Source organism: Coregonus lavaretus (genome assembly GCF_964263955.1).
Source record: "Coregonus lavaretus genome assembly, contig: HAP1_SCAFFOLD_282, whole genome shotgun sequence".
NCBI lineage: Eukaryota > Metazoa > Chordata > Actinopteri > Salmoniformes > Salmonidae > Coregonus > Coregonus lavaretus.
The window spans coordinates 463,030-477,868 of record NW_028162929.1 but is presented as its reverse complement, the minus strand read 5'-3'; the positions used below and the strand labels follow the sequence as shown (position 1 = coordinate 477,868).

The window sequence follows — 14,839 nt, the reverse complement described above, 5'->3', positions numbered from 1 at the left end:
GTGTAGCTAACTGTAGTCATATATGGTGTAGCTAACTGTAGTCCTATGTGGTGTAGCTAACTGTAGCCATATGTGGTGTAGCTAACTGTAGTCCTATTTGGTGTAGCTAACTGTAGTCATATGTGGTGTAGCTAACTGTAGTCCTATGTGGTGTAGCTAACAGTAGTCCTATGTGGTGAGCTAACTGTAGTCCTATGTGGTGTAGCTAACTGTAGTCATATGTGGTGTAGCTAACTGTAGCCATATGTGGTGTAGCTAACTGTAGCCATATGTGGTGTAGCTAACTGTAGTCCTATGTGGTGTAGCTAACTGTAGTCCTATGTGGTGTAGCTAACTGTAGTCATATATGGTGTAGCTAACTGTAGTCCTATGTGGTGTAGCTAACTGTAGTCATATGTGGTGTAGCTAACTGTAGTCCTATGTGGTGTAGCTAACTGTAGTCCTATGTGGTGTAGCTAACTGTAGTCATATGTGGTGTAGCTAACTGTAGTCCTATGTGGTGTAGCTAACTGTAGTCCTATGTGGTGTAGCTAACTGTAGTCATATGTGGTGTAGCTAACTGTAGTCCTATGTGGTGTAGCTAACTGTAGTCTTATGTGGTGTAGCTAACTGTAGTCCTATGTGGTGTAGCTAACTGTAGTCATATGTGGTGTAGCTAACTGTAGTCATATGTGGTGTAGCTAACTGTAGTCATATGTGGTGTAGCTAACTGTAGCCATATATGGTGTAGCTAACTGTAGTCCTATGTGGTGTAGCTAACTGTAGTCATATGTGGTGTAGCTAACTGTAGCCATATGTGGTGTAGCTAACTTTAGCCATATGTGGTGTAGCTAACTGTAGCCATATGTGGTGTAGCTAACTGTAGTCATATGTGGTGTAGCTAACTGTAGTCATATGTGGTGTAGCTAACTGTAGCCATATGTGGTGTAGCTAACTGTAGTCATATGTGGTGTAGCTAACTGTAGTCCTATGCGGTGTAGCTAACTGTAGTCCTATGCGGTGTAGCTAACTGTAGCCATATGTGGTGTAGCTAACTGTAGTCATATGTGGTGTAGCTAACTGTAGTCCTATGTGGTGTAGCTAACTGTAGTCCTATGTGGTGTAGCTAACAGTAGTCCTATGTGGTGTAGCTAACTGTAGTCCTATGTGGTGTAGCTAACTGTAGTCATATGTGGTGTAGCTAACTGTAGTCCTATGTGGTGTAGCTAACTGTAGTCCTATGTGGTGTAGCTAACTGTAGTCATATGTGGTGTAGCTAACTGTAGTCCTATGTGGTGTAGCTAACTGTAGTCCTATGTGGTGTAGCTAACTGTAGCCATATGTGGTGTAGCTAACTGTAGTCCTATTTGGTGTAGCTAACTGTAGTCATATGTGGTGTAGCTAACTGTAGTCCTATGTGGTGTAGCTAACAGTAGTCCTATGTGGTGAGCTAACTGTAGTCCTATGTGGTGTAGCTAACTGTAGTCATATGTGGTGTAGCTAACTGTAGCCATATGTGGTGTAGCTAACTGTAGCCATATGTGGTGTAGCTAACTGTAGTCCTATGTGGTGTAGCTAACTGTAGTCCTATGTGGTGTAGCTAACTGTAGTCATATATGGTGTAGCTAACTGTAGTCCTATGTGGTGTAGCTAACTGTAGTCATATGTGGTGTAGCTAACTGTAGTCCTATGTGGTGTAGCTAACTGTAGTCCTATGTGGTGTAGCTAACTGTAGTCATATGTGGTGTAGCTAACTGTAGTCCTATGTGGTGTAGCTAACTGTAGTCCTATGTGGTGTAGCTAACTGTAGTCATATGTGGTGTAGCTAACTGTAGTCCTATGTGGTGTAGCTAACTGTAGTCTTATGTGGTGTAGCTAACTGTAGTCCTATGTGGTGTAGCTAACTGTAGTCATATGTGGTGTAGCTAACTGTAGTCATATGTGGTGTAGCTAACTGTAGTCATATGTGGTGTAGCTAACTGTAGCCATATATGGTGTAGCTAACTGTAGTCCTATGTGGTGTAGCTAACTGTAGTCATATGTGGTGTAGCTAACTGTAGCCATATGTGGTGTAGCTAACTTTAGCCATATGTGGTGTAGCTAACTGTAGCCATATGTGGTGTAGCTAACTGTAGTCATATGTGGTGTAGCTAACTGTAGTCATATGTGGTGTAGCTAACTGTAGTCCTATGTGGTGTAGCTAACTGTAGTCCTATGTGGTGTAGCTAACTGTAGTCATATGTGGTGTAGCTAACTGTAGTCCTATGTGGTGTAGCTAACTGTAGTCCTATGTGGTGTAGCTAACTGTAGCCATATGTGGTGTAGCTAACTGTAGTCCTATTTGGTGTAGCTAACTGTAGTCATATGTGGTGTAGCTAACTGTAGTCCTATGTGGTGTAGCTAACAGTAGTCCTATGTGGTGAGCTAACTGTAGTCCTATGTGGTGTAGCTAACTGTAGTCATATGTGGTGTAGCTAACTGTAGCCATATGTGGTGTAGCTAACTGTAGCCATATGTGGTGTAGCTAACTGTAGTCCTATGTGGTGTAGCTAACTGTAGTCCTGTGTGGTGTAGCTAACTGTAGTCATATATGGTGTAGCTAACTGTAGTCCTATGTGGTGTAGCTAACTGTAGTCATATGTGGTGTAGCTAACTGTAGTCCTATGTGGTGTAGCTAACTGTAGTCCTATGTGGTGTAGCTAACTGTAGTCCTATGTGGTGTAGCTAACTGTAGTCCTATGTGGTGTAGCTAACTGTAGTCCTATGTGGTGTAGCTAACTGTAGTCATATGTGGTGTAGCTAACTGTAGTCCTATGTGGTGTAGCTAACTGTAGTCTTATGTGGTGTAGCTAACTGTAGTCCTATGTGGTGTAGCTAACTGTAGTCATATGTGGTGTAGCTAACTGTAGTCATATGTGGTGTAGCTAACTGTAGTCATATGTGGTGTAGCTAACTGTAGCCATATATGGTGTAGCTAACTGTAGTCCTATGTGGTGTAGCTAACTGTAGTCATATGTGGTGTAGCTAACTGTAGCCATATGTGGTGTAGCTAACTTTAGCCATATGTGGTGTAGCTAACTGTAGCCATATGTGGTGTAGCTAACTGTAGTCATATGTGGTGTAGCTAACTGTAGTCATATGTGGTGTAGCTAACTGTAGCCATATGTGGTGTAGCTAACTGTAGTCATATGTGGTGTAGCTAACTGTAGTCCTATGCGGTGTAGCTAACTGTAGTCCTATGCGGTGTAGCTAACTGTAGCCATATGTGGTGTAGCTAACTGTAGTCATATGTGGTGTAGCTAACTGTAGTCCTATGTGGTGTAGCTAACTGTAGTCCTATGTGGTGTAGCTAACAGTAGTCCTATGTGGTGTAGCTAACTGTAGTCCTATGTGGTGTAGCTAACTGTAGTCATATGTGGTGTAGCTAACTGTAGTCCTATGTGGTGTAGCTAACTGTAGTCCTATGTGGTGTAGCTAACTGTAGTCATATGTGGTGTAGCTAACTGTAGTCCTATGTGGTGTAGCTAACTGTAGTCCTATGTGGTGTAGCTAACTGTAGCCATATGTGGTTTAGCTAACTGTAGTCTTATGTGGTGTAGCTAACTGTAGTCCTATGTGGTGTAGCTAACTGTAGTCCTATGTGGTGTAGCTAACTGTAGCCATATGTGGTGTAGCTAACTGTAGTCATATGTGGTGTAGCTAACTGTAGCCATATGTGGTGTAGCTAACTGTAGTCTTATGTGGTTTAGCTAACTGTAGTCATATGTGGTGTAGCTAACTGTAGTCCTATGTGGTGTAGCTAACTGTAGTCATATGTGGTGTAGCTAACTGTAGTCCTATGTGGTGTATCTAACTGTAGCCATATGTGGTGTAGCTAACTGTAGCCATATGTGGTGTAGCTAACTGTAGTCATATGTGGTGTAGCTAACTGTAGTTCTATGTGGTGTAGCTAACTGTAGTCATATGTGGTGTAGCTAACTGTAGTCCTATGTGGTGTAGCTAAATGTAGCCATATGTGGTGTAGCTAACTGTAGTCTTATGTGGTGTAGCTAACTGTAGTCATATGTGGTGTAGCTAACTGTAGTCCTATTTGGTGTAGCTAACTGTAGTCATATGTGGTGTAGCTAACTGTAGTCCTATGTGGTGTAGCTAACTGTAGTCATATGTTGTGTAGCTAACTGTAGTCCTATGTGGTGTAGCTAACTGTAGCCATATGTGGTGTAGCTAACTGTAGCCATATGTGTTGTAGCTAACTGTAGTCCTATGTGGTGTAGCTAACTGTAGCCATATGTAGTGTAGCTAACTGTAGTCCTATGAGGTGTAGCTAACTGTAGTCTTATGTGGTGTAGCTAACTGTAGTCATATGTGGTGTAGCTAACTGTAGTCCTATGTGGTGTAGCTAACTGTAGTCATATGTGGTGTAGCTAACTGTAGTCCTATGTGGTGTAGCTAACTGTAGCTATATGTGGTGTAGCTAACTGTAGCCATATGTGGTGTAGCTAACTGTAGTCCTATGTGGTGTAGCTAACTGTAGTCATATGTGGTGTAGCTAACTGTAGTCATATGTGGTGTAGCTAACTGTAGCCATATGTGGTGTAGCTAACTGTAGTCATATGTGGTGTAGCTAACTGTAGTCCTATGTGGTGTAGCTAACTGTAGCCATATGTGGTGTAGCTAACTGTAGCCATATGTGGTGTAGCTAACTGTAGTCCTATGTGGTGTAGCTAACTGTAGTCCTATGTGGTGTAGCTAACTGTAGTCATATATGGTGTAGCTAACTGTAGTCCTATGTGGTGTAGCTAACTGTAGCCATATGTGGTGTAGCTAACTGTAGTCCTATTTGGTGTAGCTAACTGTAGTCGTATGTGGTGTAGCTAACTGTAGTCCTATGTGGTGTAGCTAACAGTAGTCCTATGTGGTGTAGCTAACTGTAGTCCTATGTGGTGTAGCTAACTGTAGTCATATGTGGTGTAGCTAACTGTAGTCCTATGTGGTGTAGCTAACTGTAGTCCTATGTGGTGTAGCTAACTGTAGTCATATGTGGTGTAGCTAACTGTAGTCCTATGTGGTGTAGCTAACTGTAGTCCTATGTGGTGTAGCTAACTGTAGCCATATGTGGTTTAGCTAACTGTAGTCTTATGTGGTGTAGCTAACTGTAGTCCTATGTGGTGTAGCTAACTGTAGTCCTATGTGGTGTAGCTAACTGTAGCCATATGTGGTGTAGCTAACTGTAGTCATATGTGGTGTAGCTAACTGTAGCCATATGTGGTGTAGCTAACTGTAGTCTTATGTGGTGTAGCTAACTGTAGTCATATGTGGTGTAGCTAACTGTAGTCCTATGTGGTGTAGCTAACTGTAGTCATATGTGGTGTAGCTAACTGTAGTCCTATGTGGTGTAGCTAACTGTAGCCATATGTGGTGTAGCTAACTGTAGCCATATGTGGTGTAGCTAACTGTAGTTCTATGTGGTGTAGCTAACTGTAGTCATATGTGGTGTAGCTAACTGTAGTCCTATGTGGTGTAGCTAAATGTAGCCATATGTGGTGTAGCTAACTGTAGTCTTATGTGGTGTAGCTAACTGTAGTCATATGTGGTGTAGCTAACTGTAGTCCTATGTGGTGTAGCTAAATGTAGCCATATGTGGTGTAGCTAACTGTAGTCTTATGTGGTGTAGCTAACTGTAGTCATATGTGGTGTAGCTAACTGTAGTCCTATGTGGTGTAGCTAACTGTAGTCATATGTGGTGTAGCTAACTGTAGTCCTATGTGGTGTAGCTAACTGTAGTCATATGTTGTGTAGCTAACTGTAGTCCTATGTGGTGTAGCTAACTGTAGCCATATGTGGTGTAGCTAACTGTAGTCATATGTGGTGTAGCTAACTGTAGTCCTATGTGGTGTAGCTAACTGTAGTCCTATGTGGTGTAGCTAACTGTAGTCATATGTGGTGTAGCTAACTGTAGTCCTATGTGGTGTAGCTAACTGTAGTCCTATGTGGTGTAGCTAACTGTAGCCATATGTGGTTTAGCTAACTGTAGTCTTATGTGGTGTAGCTAACTGTAGTCCTATGTGGTGTAGCTAACTGTAGTCCTATGTGGTGTAGCTAACTGTAGCCATATGTGGTGTAGCTAACTGTAGTCATATGTGGTGTAGCTAACTGTAGCCATATGTGGTGTAGCTAACTGTAGTCTTATGTGGTGTAGCTAACTGTAGTCATATGTGGTGTAGCTAACTGTAGTCCTATGTGGTGTAGCTAACTGTAGCCATATGTGGTGTAGCTAACTGTAGTCCTATGTGGTGTAGCTAAATGTAGCCATATGTGGTGTAGCTAACTGTAGTCTTATGTGGTGTAGCTAACTGTAGTCATATGTGGTGTAGCTAACTGTAGTCCTATGTGGTGTAGCTAACTGTAGTCTTATGTGGTGTAGCTAACTGTAGTCCTATGTGGTGTAGCTAACTGTAGTCATATGTGGTGTAGCTAACTGTAGTCATATGTGGTGTAGCTAACTGTAGTCATATGTGGTGTAGCTAACTGTAGCCATATATGGTGTAGCTAACTGTAGTCCTATGTGGTGTAGCTAACTGTAGTCATATGTGGTGTAGCTAACTGTAGCCATATGTGGTGTAGCTAACTTTAGCCATATGTGGTGTAGCCTACTGTAGCCATATGTGGTGTAGCTAACTGTAGTCATATGTGGTGTAGCTAACTGTAGTCATATGTGGTGTAGCTAACTGTAGCCATATGTGGTGTAGCTAACTGTAGTCATATGTGGTGTAGCTAACTGTAGTCCTATGCGGTGTAGCTAACTGTAGTCCTATGCGGTGTAGCTAACTGTAGCCATATGTGGTGTAGCTAACTGTAGTCATATGTGGTGTAGCTAACTGTAGTCCTATGTGGTGTAGCTAACTGTAGTCCTATGTGGTGTAGCTAACAGTAGTCCTATGTGGTGTAGCTAACTGTAGTCCTATGTGGTGTAGCTAACTGTAGTCATATGTGGTGTAGCTAACTGTAGTCCTATGTGGTGTAGCTAACTGTAGTCCTATGTGGTGTAGCTAACTGTAGTCATATGTGGTGTAGCTAACTGTAGTCCTATGTGGTGTAGCTAACTGTAGCCATATGTGGTGTAGCTAACTGTAGTCCTATTTGGTGTAGCTAACTGTAGTCATATGTGGTGTAGCTAACTGTAGTCCTATGTGGTGTAGCTAACAGTAGTCCTATGTGGTGAGCTAACTGTAGTCCTATGTGGTGTAGCTAACTGTAGTCATATGTGGTGTAGCTAACTGTAGCCATATGTGGTGTAGCTAACTGTAGCCATATGTGGTGTAGCTAACTGTAGTCCTATGTGGTGTAGCTAACTGTAGTCCTATGTGGTGTAGCTAACTGTAGTCATATATGGTGTAGCTAACTGTAGTCCTATGTGGTGTAGCTAACTGTAGTCATATGTGGTGTAGCTAACTGTAGTCCTATGTGGTGTAGCTAACTGTAGTCCTATGTGGTGTAGCTAACTGTAGTCATATGTGGTGTAGCTAACTGTAGTCCTATGTGGTGTAGCTAACTGTAGTCCTATGTGGTGTAGCTAACTGTAGTCATATGTGGTGTAGCTAACTGTAGTCCTATGTGGTGTAGCTAACTGTAGTCTTATGTGGTGTAGCTAACTGTAGTCCTATGTGGTGTAGCTAACTGTAGTCATATGTGGTGTAGCTAACTGTAGTCATATGTGGTGTAGCTAACTGTAGTCATATGTGGTGTAGCTAACTGTAGCCATATATGGTGTAGCTAACTGTAGTCCTATGTGGTGTAGCTAACTGTAGTCATATGTGGTGTAGCTAACTGTAGCCATATGTGGTGTAGCTAACTTTAGCCATATGTGGTGTAGCTAACTGTAGCCATATGTGGTGTAGCTAACTGTAGTCATATGTGGTGTAGCTAACTTTAGTCATATGTGGTGTAGCTAACTGTAGTCCTATGTGGTGTAGCTAACTGTAGTCCTATGTGGTGTAGCTAACTGTAGTCATATGTGGTGTAGCTAACTGTAGTCCTATGTGGTGTAGCTAACTGTAGTCCTATGTGGTGTAGCTAACTGTAGCCATATGTGGTGTAGCTAACTGTAGTCCTATTTGGTGTAGCTAACTGTAGTCATATGTGGTGTAGCTAACTGTAGTCCTATGTGGTGTAGCTAACAGTAGTCCTATGTGGTGAGCTAACTGTAGTCCTATGTGGTGTAGCTAACTGTAGTCATATGTGGTGTAGCTAACTGTAGCCATATGTGGTGTAGCTAACTGTAGCCATATGTGGTGTAGCTAACTGTAGTCCTATGTGGTGTAGCTAACTGTAGTCCTATGTGGTGTAGCTAACTGTAGTCATATATGGTGTAGCTAACTGTAGTCCTATGTGGTGTAGCTAACTGTAGTCATATGTGGTGTAGCTAACTGTAGTCCTATGTGGTGTAGCTAACTGTAGTCCTATGTGGTGTAGCTAACTGTAGTCCTATGTGGTGTAGCTAACTGTAGTCCTATGTGGTGTAGCTAACTGTAGTCCTATGTGGTGTAGCTAACTGTAGTCATATGTGGTGTAGCTAACTGTAGTCCTATGTGGTGTAGCTAACTGTAGTCTTATGTGGTGTAGCTAACTGTAGTCCTATGTGGTGTAGCTAACTGTAGTCATATGTGGTGTAGCTAACTGTAGTCATATGTGGTGTAGCTAACTGTAGTCATATGTGGTGTAGCTAACTGTAGCCATATATGGTGTAGCTAACTGTAGTCCTATGTGGTGTAGCTAACTGTAGTCATATGTGGTGTAGCTAACTGTAGCCATATGTGGTGTAGCTAACTTTAGCCATATGTGGTGTAGCTAACTGTAGCCATATGTGGTGTAGCTAACTGTAGTCATATGTGGTGTAGCTAACTGTAGTCATATGTGGTGTAGCTAACTGTAGCCATATGTGGTGTAGCTAACTGTAGTCATATGTGGTGTAGCTAACTGTAGTCCTATGCGGTGTAGCTAACTGTAGTCCTATGCGGTGTAGCTAACTGTAGCCATATGTGGTGTAGCTAACTGTAGTCATATGTGGTGTAGCTAACTGTAGTCCTATGTGGTGTAGCTAACTGTAGTCCTATGTGGTGTAGCTAACAGTAGTCCTATGTGGTGTAGCTAACTGTAGTCCTATGTGGTGTAGCTAACTGTAGTCATATGTGGTGTAGCTAACTGTAGTCCTATGTGGTGTAGCTAACTGTAGTCCTATGTGGTGTAGCTAACTGTAGTCATATGTGGTGTAGCTAACTGTAGTCCTATGTGGTGTAGCTAACTGTAGTCCTATGTGGTGTAGCTAACTGTAGCCATATGTGGTTTAGCTAACTGTAGTCTTATGTGGTGTAGCTAACTGTAGTCCTATGTGGTGTAGCTAACTGTAGTCCTATGTGGTGTAGCTAACTGTAGCCATATGTGGTGTAGCTAACTGTAGTCATATGTGGTGTAGCTAACTGTAGCCATATGTGGTGTAGCTAACTGTAGTCTTATGTGGTGTAGCTAACTGTAGTCATATGTGGTGTAGCTAACTGTAGTCCTATGTGGTGTAGCTAACTGTAGTCATATGTGGTGTAGCTAACTGTAGTCCTATGTGGTGTATCTAACTGTAGCCATATGTGGTGTAGCTAACTGTAGCCATATGTGGTGTAGCTAACTGTAGTCATATGTGGTGTAGCTAACTGTAGTTCTATGTGGTGTAGCTAACTGTAGTCATATGTGGTGTAGCTAACTGTAGTCCTATGTGGTGTAGCTAAATGTAGCCATATGTGGTGTAGCTAACTGTAGTCTTATGTGGTGTAGCTAACTGTAGTCATATGTGGTGTAGCTAACTGTAGTCCTATTTGGTGTAGCTAACTGTAGTCATATGTGGTGTAGCTAACTGTAGTCCTATGTGGTGTAGCTAACTGTAGTCATATGTTGTGTAGCTAACTGTAGTCCTATGTGGTGTAGCTAACTGTAGCCATATGTGGTGTAGCTAACTGTAGCCATATGTGTTGTAGCTAACTGTAGTCCTATGTGGTGTAGCTAACTGTAGCCATATGTAGTGTAGCTAACTGTAGTCCTATGAGGTGTAGCTAACTGTAGTCTTATGTGGTGTAGCTAACTGTAGTCATATGTGGTGTAGCTAACTGTAGTCCTATGTGGTGTAGCTAACTGTAGTCATATGTGGTGTAGCTAACTGTAGTCCTATGTGGTGTAGCTAACTGTAGCTATATGTGGTGTAGCTAACTGTAGCCATATGTGGTGTAGCTAACTGTAGTCCTATGTGGTGTAGCTAACTGTAGTCATATGTGGTGTAGCTAACTGTAGTCATATGTGGTGTAGCTAACTGTAGTCCTATGTGGTGTAGCTAACTGTAGTCCTATGTGGTGTAGCTAACTGTAGTCCTATGTGGTGTAGCTAACTGTAGCCATATGTGGTGTAGCTAACTGTAGCCATATGTGGTGTAGCTAACTGTAGTCCTATGTGGTGTAGCTAACTGTAGTCCTATGTGGTGTAGCTAACTGTAGTCATATATGGTGTAGCTAACTGTAGTCCTATGTGGTGTAGCTAACTGTAGCCATATGTGGTGTAGCTAACTGTAGTCCTATTTGGTGTAGCTAACTGTAGTCGTATGTGGTGTAGCTAACTGTAGTCCTATGTGGTGTAGCTAACAGTAGTCCTATGTGGTGTAGCTAACTGTAGTCCTATGTGGTGTAGCTAACTGTAGTCATATGTGGTGTAGCTAACTGTAGTCCTATGTGGTGTAGCTAACTGTAGTCCTATGTGGTGTAGCTAACTGTAGTCATATGTGGTGTAGCTAACTGTAGTCCTATGTGGTGTAGCTAACTGTAGTCCTATGTGGTGTAGCTAACTGTAGCCATATGTGGTTTAGCTAACTGTAGTCTTATGTGGTGTAGCTAACTGTAGTCCTATGTGGTGTAGCTAACTGTAGTCCTATGTGGTGTAGCTAACTGTAGCCATATGTGGTGTAGCTAACTGTAGTCATATGTGGTGTAGCTAACTGTAGCCATATGTGGTGTAGCTAACTGTAGTCTTATGTGGTGTAGCTAACTGTAGTCATATGTGGTGTAGCTAACTGTAGTCCTATGTGGTGTAGCTAACTGTAGTCATATGTGGTGTAGCTAACTGTAGTCCTATGTGGTGTAGCTAACTGTAGTCATATGTGGTGTAGCTAACTGTAGTCCTATGTGGTGTAGCTAACTGTAGTCCTATGTGGTGTAGCTAACTGTAGTCCTATGTGGTGTAGCTAACTGTAGCCATATGTGGTGTAGCTAACTGTAGCCATATGTGGTGTAGCTAACTGTAGTCCTATGTGGTGTAGCTAACTGTAGTCCTATGTGGTGTAGCTAACTGTAGTCATATATGGTGTAGCTAACTGTAGTCCTATGTGGTGTAGCTAACTGTAGCCATATGTGGTGTAGCTAACTGTAGTCCTATTTGGTGTAGCTAACTGTAGTCGTATGTGGTGTAGCTAACTGTAGTCCTATGTGGTGTAGCTAACAGTAGTCCTATGTGGTGTAGCTAACTGTAGTCCTATGTGGTGTAGCTAACTGTAGTCATATGTGGTGTAGCTAACTGTAGTCCTATGTGGTGTAGCTAACTGTAGTCCTATGTGGTGTAGCTAACTGTAGTCATATGTGGTGTAGCTAACTGTAGTCCTATGTGGTGTAGCTAACTGTAGTCCTATGTGGTGTAGCTAACTGTAGCCATATGTGGTTTAGCTAACTGTAGTCTTATGTGGTGTAGCTAACTGTAGTCCTATGTGGTGTAGCTAACTGTAGTCCTATGTGGTGTAGCTAACTGTAGCCATATGTGGTGTAGCTAACTGTAGTCATATGTGGTGTAGCTAACTGTAGCCATATGTGGTGTAGCTAACTGTAGTCTTATGTGGTGTAGCTAACTGTAGTCATATGTGGTGTAGCTAACTGTAGTCCTATGTGGTGTAGCTAACTGTAGTCATATGTGGTGTAGCTAACTGTAGTCCTATGTGGTGTAGCTAACTGTAGCCATATGTGGTGTAGCTAACTGTAGCCATATGTGGTGTAGCTAACTGTAGTTCTATGTGGTGTAGCTAACTGTAGTCATATGTGGTGTAGCTAACTGTAGTCCTATGTGGTGTAGCTAAATGTAGCCATATGTGGTGTAGCTAACTGTAGTCTTATGTGGTGTAGCTAACTGTAGTCATATGTGGTGTAGCTAACTGTAGTCCTATGTGGTGTAGCTAAATGTAGCCATATGTGGTGTAGCTAACTGTAGTCTTATGTGGTGTAGCTAACTGTAGTCATATGTGGTGTAGCTAACTGTAGTCCTATGTGGTGTAGCTAACTGTAGTCATATGTGGTGTAGCTAACTGTAGTCCTATGTGGTGTAGCTAACTGTAGTCATATGTTGTGTAGCTAACTGTAGTCCTATGTGGTGTAGCTAACTGTAGCCATATGTGGTGTAGCTAACTGTAGTCATATGTGGTGTAGCTAACTGTAGTCCTATGTGGTGTAGCTAACTGTAGTCCTATGTGGTGTAGCTAACTGTAGTCATATGTGGTGTAGCTAACTGTAGTCCTATGTGGTGTAGCTAACTGTAGTCCTATGTGGTGTAGCTAACTGTAGCCATATGTGGTTTAGCTAACTGTAGTCTTATGTGGTGTAGCTAACTGTAGTCCTATGTGGTGTAGCTAACTGTAGTCCTATGTGGTGTAGCTAACTGTAGCCATATGTGGTGTAGCTAACTGTAGTCATATGTGGTGTAGCTAACTGTAGCCATATGTGGTGTAGCTAACTGTAGTCTTATGTGGTGTAGCTAACTGTAGTCATATGTTGTGTAGCTAACTGTAGTCCTATGTGGTGTAGCTAACTGTAGCCATATGTGGTGTAGCTAACTGTAGTCCTATGTGGTGTAGCTAAATGTAGCCATATGTGGTGTAGCTAACTGTAGTCTTATGTGGTGTAGCTAACTGTAGTCATATGTGGTGTAGCTAACTGTAGTCCTATTTGGTGTAGCTAACTGTAGTCATATGTGGTGTAGCTAACTGTAGTCCTATGTGGTGTAGCTAACTGTAGTCATATGTTGTGTAGCTAACTGTAGTCCTATGTGGTGTAGCTAACTGTAGCCATATGTGGTGTAGCTAACTGTAGCCATATGTGTTGTAGCTAACTGTAGTCCTATGTGGTGTAGCTAACTGTAGCCATATGTAGTGTAGCTAACTGTAGTCCTATGAGGTGTAGCTAACTGTAGTCTTATGTGGTGTAGCTAACTGTAGTCATATGTGGTGTAGCTAACTGTAGTCCTATGTGGTGTAGCTAACTGTAGTCATATGTGGTGTAGCTAACTGTAGTCCTATGTGGTGTAGCTAACTGTAGCTATATGTGGTGTAGCTAACTGTAGCCATATGTGGTGTAGCTAACTGTAGTCCTATGTGGTGTAGCTAACTGTAGTCATATGTGGTGTAGCTAACTGTAGTCATATGTGGTGTAGCTAACTGTAGTCCTATGTGGTGTAGCTAACTGTAGTCCTATGTGGTGTAGCTAACTGTAGTCCTATGTGGTGTAGCTAACTGTAGCCATATGTGGTGTAGCTAACTGTAGCCATATGTGGTGTAGCTAACTGTAGTCCTATGTGGTGTAGCTAACTGTAGTCCTATGTGGTGTAGCTAACTGTAGTCATATATGGTGTAGCTAACTGTAGTCCTATGTGGTGTAGCTAACTGTAGCCATATGTGGTGTAGCTAACTGTAGTCCTATTTGGTGTAGCTAACTGTAGTCGTATGTGGTGTAGCTAACTGTAGTCCTATGTGGTGTAGCTAACAGTAGTCCTATGTGGTGTAGCTAACTGTAGTCCTATGTGGTGTAGCTAACTGTAGTCATATGTGGTGTAGCTAACTGTAGTCCTATGTGGTGTAGCTAACTGTAGTCCTATGTGGTGTAGCTAACTGTAGTCATATGTGGTGTAGCTAACTGTAGTCCTATGTGGTGTAGCTAACTGTAGTCCTATGTGGTGTAGCTAACTGTAGCCATATGTGGTTTAGCTAACTGTAGTCTTATGTGGTGTAGCTAACTGTAGTCCTATGTGGTGTAGCTAACTGTAGTCCTATGTGGTGTAGCTAACTGTAGCCATATGTGGTGTAGCTAACTGTAGTCATATGTGGTGTAGCTAACTGTAGCCATATGTGGTGTAGCTAACTGTAGTCTTATGTGGTGTAGCTAACTGTAGTCATATGTGGTGTAGCTAACTGTAGTCCTATGTGGTGTAGCTTACTGTAGTCATATGTGGTGTAGCTAACTGTAGTCCTATGTGGTGTAGCTAACTGTAGCCATATGTGGTGTAGCTAACTGTAGCCATATGTGGTGTAGCTAACTGTAGTTCTATGTGGTGTAGCTAACTGTAGTCATATGTGGTGTAGCTAACTGTAGTCCTATGTGGTGTAGCTAAATGTAGCCATATGTGGTGTAGCTAACTGTAGTCTTATGTGGTGTAGCTAACTGTAGTCATATGTGGTGTAGCTAACTGTAGTCCTATGTGGTGTAGCTAAATGTAGCCATATGTGGTGTAGCTAATTGTAGTCTTATGTGGTGTAGCTAACTGTAGTCATATGTGGTGTAGCTAACTGTAGTCCTATGTGGTGTAGCTAACTGTAGTCATATGTGGTGTAGCTAACTGTAGTCCTATGTGGTGTAGCTAACTGTAGTCATATGTTGTGTAGCTAACTGTAGTCCTATGTGGTGTAGCTAACTGTAGCCATATGTGGTGTAGCTAACTGTAGCCATATGTGTTGTAGCTAACTGTAGTCCTATGTGGTGTAGCTAACTGTAGCCATATGTAGTGTAGCTAACTGTAGTCC

At 42.2% G+C, this 14,839-nt stretch overlaps 1 protein-coding gene across 1 annotated transcript in view; it reads right to left on the bottom strand.

Moving 5' to 3' along the window:
- The window catches only part of LOC311118679 (BTB/POZ domain-containing protein 3), a gene marked incomplete at its 3' end in the record, with an annotated part of 445,507 nt that overhangs the window by 64,963 nt on the left and 365,705 nt on the right, over window positions 1-14,839 (bottom strand). The gene's annotated exons all lie outside the window — the stretch shown is intronic.